Genomic DNA, 12,482 nt, shown 5'->3' with positions numbered 1-12,482 from the left:
GTGAGGAGCAGACCCTGGAGCTGTGGCAGTCTAACAGCGTCCGCGCAGTGACTACCGACGGGGGAGAACGGTCACCTGGGAGTGCTACCCGAAATCCACACACAGCTAAAGAGAGAGCAACGGAGTGGAAAGTAAGGAGACTGTCAGGGAGAACCAGGCCCAAACGGGTAGCAGGTCCCAGTGCAGGGATAGATTCACCTTTCCTTTGCCAAACCTGCATGAGGGGGCACTTTACACCCCCAAGACAACACTACAGAGTCCGCAGCCACGTAGCCACAGTTAGGGCCCATAGTTCACAGGAGGCAAGCAGCCGGAGTGTCCTGGTCCAGGCTACAAGCAAACGGGCCAAAAAGAAGGGGAGAGAGGCGCCAGCAACTTCCCTGGGTGACCCCCATAGGGACTAAAAGTCGGGGTTACCCCAAAACGTAAAGGGCTAAGGAAGGCGAGTCGGTAGCCACCCTCATCAGTCAGCCTGAAGGACACCTGGTTCCAGCCTGGTTCATCCCAGCTACGCCCGGGTTACTCACCCTGCCACCTTCCGTGAGTAAAACCCCTGAAAGACATCCTGCTTGTGTTGAGTTATTCTGCGCCTTGTGGTTCTACACACCTACACGGGACCCTGGGGCATGCCTCACTCTCAGGAGGCTACTACAACTGACTGCACCTACCATCAGCCCCAGGCACCCCTAACCTGCAGTGGCGGTCTCCACTGACCGCAATTCTGAGAGTGGCGTCACGACAATCCTAGAAGAAGGTTCCCTACCTGTGACCAGACTGTTCCATCCATGTGGAGTCCCTGAAGGTAATGCACCGACACAATACTTGCGGGGCTTCACAGTTACACGAGTGTCCCTGTGATGTGATGTGCGTTGTCGGAAATCTTGCGCCTGTTCATTATGCCTGACATCTCTACCCTGCACTGTTCAGCCCTTCTGTGGGCACGGACTTCAATTTTGATGTCGCAGGCATTGGGAGTCACTGCTACTTTACAGTGTAGGGGAAAGACGGCAGACAGAATGCACAGGCACGGTATGTCCAGCTGTGAACGTGACGTCACAGAGACACTGAAGAGAAGGTGAGGAAGAGTCCTGTGTAATGAAGATTGGAGGCAGGCGTATCTTCCGGGCAGCACACGCCCCATTGCCCAGAAGATAGAAGATATAAAAGATGATTTTTGCAAAACGACCCATTATCCAGGAGGCATACAGGTATGGCTAATTTCACCTCTATGCTACCTATATGCCCTTAATAATAAAAAAACCTCAAAAGTGTGACAGAGTCCCTTTATTAAGTGATTAAATTTTTTTAGCTATGACCAAAATGCATTTTAATTTTTTCTCTCTTTATGTTAAAGTTCCTTAGCGGACTTGAACCTCTAATTGTTTATCACTTGTACTATATACTGCCCTTTAAACAGTAGTGAAGTATATAGTGAAAATTTTACTCTCAGGAATATCAAGTTGATCCCCAGCTGCCATTGTAACCCATTTGTCTTACGGTAACCAGTGCAAGTGAGCACCGCTGTGTGTTCCACATAAAGGCCTCTTGGCTCCTGCCACTGCTGGTAAAGACAGAATTAACGTCCTTGAGGACAGAGAACCACTGGCGGACATATCGCCGATGCAGTGGCACAGGGGCCCTGAGCGGGAGGGGGCCCAAAGGCCTGAAAACATATGGGGATTTCCTTTGCCGGCGGCAGCTTGGATACTAATAGGAGAAGCAGGGACCCAATCAGCTGAACGCATATGAAGTACTGCTGTGCTGGACACCATGTGCAATCATCTGCAGAGAGGGCAAGTCCATGTGTAATGTGTGGACATGTACCTATCCCTCTGTCTGTCCATCTATTATCTATCTATATCCCTCTGTCTGTCTATCTACCTATCTAGCTAGCTATCTATCACTCTGTCTATCTATCTATCCCTCTATCTACATATCTATAGCACAGTGTAGAGCCAGATAGCATTAAGCACCCTCATGTAGTATACATCTTGTATATAGCACAGCCTGTATATAGCACAGTGCAGAGCCAGATAGAAATAGGCACCCTCATGTAGCATACAGCTTGTATATAGCACAGCCTGTATATAGCACAGTGCAGAGCCAGATATCAGTAGGCACCCTCATGTAGCATACAGCTTGTATATAGCACAGCCTGAATATAGCACAGTACAGAGCCAGATAGCAATAGGCACCCTCATGTAGTATACAGCTTGTATATAGCACAGCCTGTATATAGCACAGTGCAGAGCCAGATAGCAATAGGCAACCTCATGTAGCATATATCTTGTATATAGCACAGCCTGTATATAGCACAGTGCAGAGCCAGATATCAGTAGGCACCCTCATGTAGCATACAGCTTGTATATAGCACAGTGCAGCGCCAGATAGCAATAGGCACCCTCATGTAGCATACAGCTTGTATATAGCACAGCCTGTGTATAGCACAGTGCAGAGCCAGATAGAAATAGGCACCCTCATGTAGCATACAGCTTGTATATAGCACAGCCTGAATATAGCACAGTGCAGACCCAGATAGTAGTAGGCAGCCTCATGTAGTATACAGCTTGTATATAGCACAGCCTGTATATAGCACAGTGCAGAGCCAGATAGCAATAGGCACCCTCATGTAGCATACAGCTTGTATATAGGCTATATACAAGCTGTATGCTACATGAGGCTACCTATTGCTATGTGGCTCTGCACTGTCCTATATACAGGCTCTGCTATATAATATAGCACAGCCTGTATACAGCACAGTGCAGGGCCAGATAGCAGTAGGCACCCTCATGTAGTATACATCTTGTATATAGCACAGCCTGTATATAGCACAGTGCAGAGCCAGATAGCAATAGGCACCCTCATGTAGCATACAGCTTGTATATAGCACAGCCTGAATATAGCACAGTGCAGACCCAGATAGTAGTAGGCAGCCTCATGTAGTATACAGCTTGTATATAGCACAGCCTGTATATAGCACAGTGCAGAGCCAGATAGCAATAGGCACCCTCATGTAGCATACAGCTTGTATATAGGCTATATACAAGCTGTATGCTACATGAGGCTACCTATTGCTATGTGGCTCTGCACTGTCCTATATACAGGCTGTGCTACATAATATAGCACAGCCTGTATACAGCACAGTGCAGGGCCAGATAGCAGTAGGCACCCTCATGTAGTATACAGTGATTAATACTCACTTCTCCTCGTTCCCCCGCTGATCTGGTCTCCTCGGTGGGTCCACTGCTGTCGCTCGCTCTGACCTCTCAGCAGGCGCGCAGTGGTGACGTCACCATGCTCTGCTGCAGAGCTGTCAGAATGCCGACAGTCACAGCGGGGAGAATGATAAGAGAGGGAGCACGCTGCTCACTCTCTCATCAATGCTCTAAATTGTATCGGCACCTGTGATGCCCATACAATTGAAAGTGCAGCGGGGGGAGAGGGGGCGGTGACAGCGCGGCCCTCCTGCCACCGCGAGTGGGCCCCCCCGGCAGCTCAGGGTCCCGGCGTTTGACCGGGTTTGCCGGGTGCTGGCGCCGGCCCTGGTAAATAATATATTCCATTATTATCTACAATAAATAAGATGCTACAAGAAATCCTGTGATATTGTGACGCCCTGGACCCCAGGGGTCACAGGTAACAACACCTACCACATTACACATACCCCCATCCCCTGTGAGGACACATCAGTCACCCGAGAGGGAGACCTGATGCCTCCCTCAGGGCCAGTAGGGCACACCAGGTGGGTGGAGTCAGGCATAAAGGCACGCCCACCGAGGAGACTACTGTCCTGAGGCAGGAAATACAAACAGAACAGTTTTGAGAGTGACAGTGAGAGGAGTGGAGTTTTAGAGCTGTCAGGGACCCGGGATGGAGCCTGGGACCCTTGAACCGTCAGGCAGGCAGACGGTGGTGGCCGCCTGCAGGAGTACAGGTACAGCAACCGGCGGAACCGTAGGGACCGGGCCAGGGTTGGAGCCCGCCGGCCCTTAACCGGAGAGTCAACCGGGTACTCAGACCCCGTTCTGGCTTAGAAGCCACTGAGTATAGGCAAATTGACTGATTGCTGGCTGAACCTCATGGGTTCATCCACACCCAAAGTCCCGATACCGGGTGAGTGCCACCGCCAAGGGCCAAACATCCGACGGGCCAGCGCCTGCGGGCAACCGAGGGCTCCTCCGGCACCTCAACGCCGGGGAGCGGGCTACCACTGTCCAGGCAGGGAAGCCGAAAAACCACAACAAGAGGGGCAAGGGAAAGGGGCAACCTCACAGGGGACACAAGCAGCCGGCTGCGGGACCCGACCATACCCGAACTTTGGTTTACCAGTGACTCTGAGTGTGAATTAATCGTGAGTACACCAGTTCCATCCGGGCACGACACTGCACCGCAGCATGGCACCCTGCACCCCGACAACAACACCGTCACCAGCCCAGTCCCCACCGGGCCCCGGGACACACCGCCCCTACCCACGGAGGGGCTAACATCTAGGCTGCGGCCGCGACACCGATCCCGGACGAGCCCACCTTCACTCCAGCCGCAGCGCTGGTGCATCCCGTCACCACGACCCATGGGTGGCGTCACAACCCGTAGGACGACAACGCGGCCCTCCCCGGCTGCACGCCTCGTCCCACCACCACCACCACCCTACTGCCTTCCCCCTTAACAGAGCGACGTGGCCCCCGGTCCGGAGGTGCTCGTGCCACCGACAACCCAAGCCCGGACCTCGAGCGGCTTGGCCCGAGCAGCGAAGAAGCGGCCGGGCCCCTCTCAGGGCGGTACAATATCTGCATGCACAATACAGGTCTCTACTGCGCACTGTATAGTTTGCGAATAAGCTCACGTTATACGGAGAGAAGCCGAAAATGATCAAGTAATAAAAACATTTCCCTGCTGGGCCCCTCACACCCCAGCCCGACCCTGTACACAGCTACAGACCATCTATTAGCCCTCCATCCAGCCCACCACAGTGCACAGTATAGCAGACCCAGACCCCTGTCACCAGCTATCACAGCACATCCATCTTACAGCCTCTGACTGGTCTGGAGCTCTGTGTCTAGGAGAGAAGCCAAGAATCACAGCACAGGAGGAGGAGGGGGCGGAGCCTGCACTGAGCTCCCAGGTCCCTGTCTGGAGCAGAGAAGATATAGGCCATGTCAGTGTTTTACTGAATGCACCCTGACTGCTGTGCCCTGGTAGTAAGGGGTTAAGTTCCCTCTCATGTCCGATTCTCCCTCCTCCCCTTCCAGGGGTGTTATCCAATGGGAATGTTCCCATGATCCCACTCTTTCCCCTATAAATATTCCCCCTCTTCCTGGTTCCGGTCTCTCCTCACCTTGTGAGATCCGGACGCTGCTGTCGTTCCCGGTGAGAGATGGCTGACATGCTCGACAAGGCTGTCAGGGACAGGATCAGGAGGGAGGGTGACGCGTGGCTTGCTGCTATTATAGGTGAGCAGCGTTCCCCTCCTCCTGAGGCTCAGACGCAAACTCCGGCCGGCAGGCGGCCTGCTCGTCTAAGCCGCCCGCCGGAGCGTCTGAGTCACACACTGCGCACGCGAATCACGTGCGCGCCGTGCACGTTCCCACGCTCAGTAACGCCCACACGACCGACCACAGTAACACGCGCGGCGGCCGCAAGCCTCTCCTGTCCTACAGGCAAAGCGGCGCCGCTGTAATTAATAAATCAAATCACTGCGCTCTGGAGGCAAGGCTTAACCCCATCCTTGCTGCTTCAGCCCAACACTCCACCTGTAATAGCGCCCCCACACACGGCCATGGGAGGAAATAATAGCTGCAGATCCTCCTCAGCAGAGGAGTTTGCTAGTAGTATGCAATTATCTACTCTTACCTCCCCTGCCACAATGCACTAATGGAGAAGCAGGCAGGGTGGGGGCAGCTGCTCCCTCAACTACAATGTTATCTCCCCAGTTGTCTCTTCAACACATACATACATACAGGGCCGGATTAAGGTTGGTGGGGGCTCCTGGGCAGAAAATCTGGTGGGGGCCCCATAACGTTAACATTTTTAGCCATAACAGTAAAGCGCGAACTGTAGCATTTAGATATAAATCCAATGAACATGTGTCTTATCCTGTTCTGCCACATTCGGATTTACAGTACTACAATACAGATACAGTCCAGGATCACTCACAGCTGTCCACTTACACACAGAAAGATCGAGGATCGCGCTGTTCCCTGCCGCCATCGGTGGCCCCTTGACACGATCACGGGAAGTCGATGGTTGCTATGGTAGCGGCGGGCCATGTAATGACCCCTGTTGCTATCATGACATATTTTCTGTCACAGTCGATAGAGCGCCGACTCACACAGGAATGCTGTATTTCTGCTAATCAGAGCTGTACAGCTCTGATCAACAGGGATGCACAAGCGATCAGACTGCTGATCCTTATAGCTCTCAAGGGGACAAGTAAAATAAATACAAAATGTAAAAAAATAAATAAAAAGTTCAAATCATGCCTCATTCGCCCCACTGAAAATAAAACAGTTAAAAAAATATACACATATTTGATATCTCAGAGTTCAGAAATGCCCGATCAATAAAAATATAAAATCAATTAATCAGATTGGTAAATGGTGTAGCGAGAAAAAAATCCAAATGCCAAAATTATGTTTTTGGGTCGCCACAAAATTTTTAAAAAGATCCAATAACGGGCGATCAAAAAGTAGCAACTTCATAAAAATTGTATAATTGAAAACACCAGCTCAAGACGCAAAAGAAATAGCAGTCACTGGGCCTCACATCCCAAAAAAGTAGAACACTACGGGTTTCAAAAAATGGCACCAAAAGCACAATTTTTTTTTTAACAAACTTCTGAATTTTTTAACCCCTTAGATAAAAGTAAGAGTATACCTGTTTTGTATCTATGAACTCGGCATCTTACTGACATGGTAGTTTTACAATATAGTGAACATGGTGAATAAAATAACCCAAAAACAATCGTGCAATTGCACTTTTTTTGCAATTTTATCGCACTTGGATTTTTTTCCCTGTTTCCTAGTACAATATATGGTAAAACTGATGATTTCACTCAAAAGTACAATTTGTCACACAAAAAATAAGCCCTTATATGGCAAGATTGACGGAAAAATAAAAAAAGCTACGGCTCTCAGAAGAAGGGGAGAAAAAAACAAACAAAAAAACCCGGAAAATCGGGGTGAAGGAGTTAAATTTTGAGTACTATAATACTATGACAAAATTTTATGAAGTCAATATGAATAACAAAACTGATAGCTGTCAGTGAATGGCACTCAGCAATACGTCTGGCACATGTACATGGAAATAACACATTAAACTCCGGGGGGCATCATTTTACTGCAAGGGGTGTATGTAATTATACTCCAGGAGGCGGCTATATCACAATAAGTTAGTGTATGAATATACTCAAAAAGGGATAATGATTATAGTCAAAGGGATGGGGGACATTATTCTATGATTATACTCCATTAGTGAGGTGTTTTACTCTATTATATTCCAGGGAAAGGGGGGGGGGGGCATTATTTTATGATTGCTCTCCAGGTGAGGGGAGTGTTATCCTATGATTATACTCCAGTGGGGGAGGGGGCATTATTATAAGATTACAATCTAGTGGGGGAGGGAGCATTATTGTATGATTACAATCCAGTGGGGGAGGGAGCATTATTGTATGATTACAATCCAGTGGGGGAGGGAGCATTATTGTATGATTACAATCTAGTGGGGGAGGGGGCATTATTATATGATTACAATCTAGTGGGGGAGGGGGCATTATTATATGATTACAATCTAGTGGGGGAGGGGGCATTATTATATGATTACAATCTAGTGGGGGAGGGGGCATTATTATATGATTACAATCTAGTGGGGGAGGGGGCATTATTATATGATTACAATCTAGTGGGGGAGGGGGCATTATTATATGATTACAATCTAGTGGGGGAGGGGGCATTATTATATGATTACAATCTAGTGGGGGAGGGGGCATTATTATATGATTACAATCTAGTGGGGGAGGGGGCATTATTGTATGATTACAATCTAGTGGGGGAGGGAGCATTATTGTATGATTACAATCCAGTGGGGGAGGGAGCATTATTATATGATTACAATCCAGTGGGAAAGGGAGCATTATTATATGATTACAATCTAGTGGGGGAGGGGGCATTATTGTATGATTACAATCTAGTGGGGGAGGGAGCATTATTGTATGATTACAATCCAGTGGGGGAGGGAGCATTATTGTATGATTACAATCCAGTGGGGGAGGGAGCATTATTATATGATTACAATCTAGTGGGGGAGGGAGCATTATTATATGATTACAATCTAGTGGGGGAGGGGGCATTATTATATGATTACAATCTAGTGGGGGAGGGAGCATTATTGTATGATTACAATCTAGTGGGGGAGGGAGCATTATTGTATGATTACAATCTAGTGGGGGAGGGGGCATTATTATATGATTATAATCTAGGGAAGGGGCTTACATTCTGATTATATGAAAAGGGAATAGTGTAATTAAGGAGGTGTAGGTAGGTTTAAACAATGATGGGTGTCAGGGACTATACTGCAATGTAGCTCCTATGTAGGTCGTTCATACACACTTCACCTCTTGCAGTAAAATAACCCCCCCCCCCCCAAACTCCAGGAACAAAATATACACTACTTGCAATAAAATGTCCCTGTCTCCACCTTTCATGCACAGCTATATGCAGTTATTCCCCCTTACTGATAGCTCTGTTTTGGAGTTACTTGGAGAGCACTGTGGCCCCCTCTACACCCCCCTCCCCCTGCCCTGCCGAGTGCCCTTACTCTCACAGCTGACATCGTCCTTCTATCACAGCCTGCATCTCTCATGGACGGTGCAGGCTCTAGCTGCATCCACAGCAGCAGGATGGCCGTGACACATCAGAGACGATGAATTTCCCGCCCCCACAATCCTCTCGGGCAGATAACAGCCGCGGCAGAGAGGAAACTGAAAATCAAAATGAATCTGTCTCCCTGCACCGCCCCCCTCTGGAGCCTGGCGGACGGCACCCTGTGCAACTGCACTACTCACATATAGATAAAGCCAGCTATGATCATGGGGGCCGCCAACACAGGGAGCCGAAGACACATGGTGGTGGGGGCCCCCTTGGAGGCTCTTCTGGTGGGGGCCCCTGGGCGGCAGCCCCGCCTGCCCTGCCTATAATCCGGCCCTGCATACATACATAGACATGAGTGGGGGAATGACTTTGCCCCCTGCGGTGGCAACAGTGATGGCTCTGGCTCCTGCAGCAGCTGCGGTGATGGCTTTGCCGCTTGCTGCTCCTGCAGCTACTGTTGGGATGGCTTTGCATCCTGTTGCTCCGCAGGTGCTGGCATTGCCCCCAGCGGCACCAGAGGGGATAGCCTTGCCTCACGCATCACATACAGTGTCGGCCTTGCCCCCGGAGCTGCAGAACCTACCCCGGGTCCTCCCTGTCCACGATGCAGCGGGTGCTGGAAGCACGGCCCATGGTAAGCGACGCCTGGGAGCGGACACCGCTCCACTGCCTCCGACTCCTCTGACTCCTCACATTCCCATAGCCTATATAGACACAGGCGATCCAGTAGGGATCGCGATTGCCGCTCTGCCTATTCTGAGCGACGGTCCACATCCTCTCGCAGAAGCCGTCGGTCTCGGTCATCAGGATGGCGTTCGCCATCAACCACGGCTGATTCATCCGACGACTCCAGGACATCCAGCAGGCACCCTCGTCGCAGATCATGCCGCCAGAGAGATGCCAAACCCTATGTGGTTCAACCACATGCCGCCGGATCGGTAGCGGCTCAACATATATCGCTGAATCCCACGGATGCTCCAGCGGTCGGTGAGTACAATTATTCTGGGGCTTGGGGAGGTGCCGATACTACAGCTATGTCATTAAAAGCTCTGTTAGCCCATTTAAATACCCCGAGTAAAAAAAAAAAAAAAAAAATTCTGGTTAACCCTTTATTACTCTGAAATCAACCTGAAAAGAGATACGAGCCCCCTCCTAGGGCTGATATACATAAGGATACATTCTTTTGCGGTATCCCTCCCCCCTTAGACTCTCACCTTGACCCAGAGACTGTAAAAAAAAAAATTTGGACAAATGATTATATAGATATTTGGTCGCTTGTTTCCACTGATCAATTTACTGTAGAGAAGGAGAGGGTTCTGCTGAATGGCCTTTTAAAAATAAAAAAAAAAATAAAAAAACAACAAAACCCCAGGGTTGCAAAAACTATTAATAATTGGCTGCAAGCCTTTTTTCGTATTAGGGTGTGCATGGGTCAGAAACATCCTGACCGTTGTCCTGAGCTTTTTATATATGTTGACTTGTTAAAGCTACGGACTCCTGGTTGCGCTTCATGATGACTCCTAAAGTCCCCTTTCATGTCGCGGCCCCTGGCAGCTCGGCCGGTTCCAGTTCAGTGGCCGTGCGTAGACCCAGCGGCACTGCTGATTCTTTGGTCTCTGCAGAAATAAGCTTGAATGCTCTACCTGCGGAGGCCCCCATGCAGCAGAAAAATGCTCCCACCCTTCGGCAAAATTGCCAACAAAGTCGTCAAATTCACCTGAAAATCGAGACATCAGTGAGCGTATCAGAGATGGGGCCGTGGCTCTATCGGTACCTCAATAAAGAGGCGGCAGCTCAGCTGCACTTCGGCTTCACTTTTGGATTCTTTACCCCCCTTTTTAACCTTAACAGACAACCCGTTTTTGTCCGGAATCTAAAGTCGGCGACGGAACTCCATGAGGTTTTGCTTGATAAACTAAACAGCGAGTTAGATAAAGGCAGGTTTAAGGGACCCTTTAAGGTGATACCATTTTACAACTTTCGGGTGTCTCCGTTTCGGGTCATTCCTAAGAAGGAAACATGAAAATTCCGTCTAATTCATCACCTGTCTCACCCAAGAGGTTCATCCGTCAACGATGGTATACTTGAATTGGACACGTCAGTCACGTAGGTCTCTTTTGACAAAGCTATGGGTTTAGTTCGGCAAGCGGGGGGGCACTGATGGCCAAGTCAGATATTGTGTCGGCTTTTCGCCTCTTCCCGGTCCACCCTGATTGCTACCAGTTGTTGGGATGTTTTGCAGACGGTTGTTATGACTACGATACGTGCCTTCCTATGGGATGCTCAATCTCTTGTTCCTATTTTGCGCTATTTAGTTCTTTTTTGGAATGGGTTGTACAAGTTGAATCCGGTTCTCAATCCGTTACTCATTATCTTGATGACTTCTTTTTGTAGGCCCCCAAGATTCCACTCACTGCCACTTTCTATTACATACGTTTTGCAGCTTAATGTCAAGATTCAGTGTCCCGTTGTCAAAGGAAAAAACAGTCGGTCCTTTGCCGGTCCTTTCTTTTCTTGGTATTGAGATAGATTCAAATGCGATGGTTTTTTCGTCTCCCAGATGACAAGGTATTGAAGCTGCGCTCACTGATCATGGGGTTTTTGTTCAGTCCGTAGAGTGACCCTCCATCAGATGCAATCTTTCTTACCCCTTCTAGTATTGCCTGTCTCGTCATGCCAATGGGTCGAGTTTTTCCCGGAGGTTATCACTGGCTACAAAAGGCGTTTGGCTTCCCCATCTCCGTACCAGGATTACATCCCGCCTATGGGCTGATTTGTTCATTTGGAACGATTTTGTATCCAGGTACAATAGGCAAACTTGTTTCTAGGATAACTTTGTCTCCAATGAAGAGCTATCACTCTTTTCCGACGCATCTGGATCGTTGGGTTTTGGTGTTATTTCCGGTGTTCAATGGTGTGCTGAGCATTGGCCCCAATCTTGGCACGCCAATGGTCTCGTGTCCAATCTAACTCTCCTCGATTTATTCCCCATTGTGACAGCGGTCGCCATCTCGTGCCCGCCCTTCAGAAATAAACGGATTTGATTTTGGACTGACAACATGAGGGTGGTGTACGCGATAAATCACCTGACTTCATCCTCTTTGCCAGTTACAAAATTACTTAAATATTTGTGCTTCAAGTTTTGAGCTCAATATTTGGTTCCGGGCTCACCATGTGCCTGGCAGGTGCAACACTATCGCCGACTCACTTTCCCGTTTTCAATTTCAGAAGTTCCGACAGCTCTGTCCTTGCGCCCAAACAGAGGGAATATCGTGCCCACACAGCATATGGGATCTGTTGGAATGCAGCTGATGCCGTTGGTGACATCTTCAGGGGCCCCGGCTGGCTTACGGTAAGGCATGGGCGGAATGGTTAGTTTTTTCGCAGCAAATTACACGGTTTCTAGATTTGATTCTGCCAGATTGGATGTTACCTGCTAGTACCTGTATCACCTGAACTATCTGTCGGGGCTTGCTTTCCATTTCAAACTACGAGGTTGGTTGGACATTACTAAATTTTTTATAGTCCAACAAGCAGTTAAGGCGTGGGGCAGGGGGCAGCCTAGAAGGGAGCGCAGAAGGCCGGTTTCCTTTAGCCTTCTTCCTAGTATCATCGGAC

General features: G+C 49.2%; 1 long non-coding RNA gene across 1 annotated transcript; it reads left to right on the top strand.

Moving 5' to 3' along the window:
* Positions 1–5,419: 5,419 nt before the first annotated feature.
* Positions 5,420–12,210, top strand: LOC142301768 (uncharacterized). Its single transcript, XR_012752878.1, has 3 exons — positions 5,420–5,450; positions 9,649–9,851; positions 12,093–12,210. It is a non-coding gene; the product is annotated as an uncharacterized LOC142301768 (long non-coding RNA).
* The last annotated feature ends 272 nt before the right edge of the window (positions 12,211–12,482 follow it).

This window comes from Anomaloglossus baeobatrachus, chromosome 4 (genome assembly GCF_048569485.1).
Source record: "Anomaloglossus baeobatrachus isolate aAnoBae1 chromosome 4, aAnoBae1.hap1, whole genome shotgun sequence".
NCBI classification, from domain to species: Eukaryota; Metazoa; Chordata; class Amphibia; order Anura; family Aromobatidae; genus Anomaloglossus; species Anomaloglossus baeobatrachus.
The sequence above is the reverse complement of the archived record's forward strand: the minus strand, read 5'-3'. Positions and strand labels throughout refer to the sequence as shown.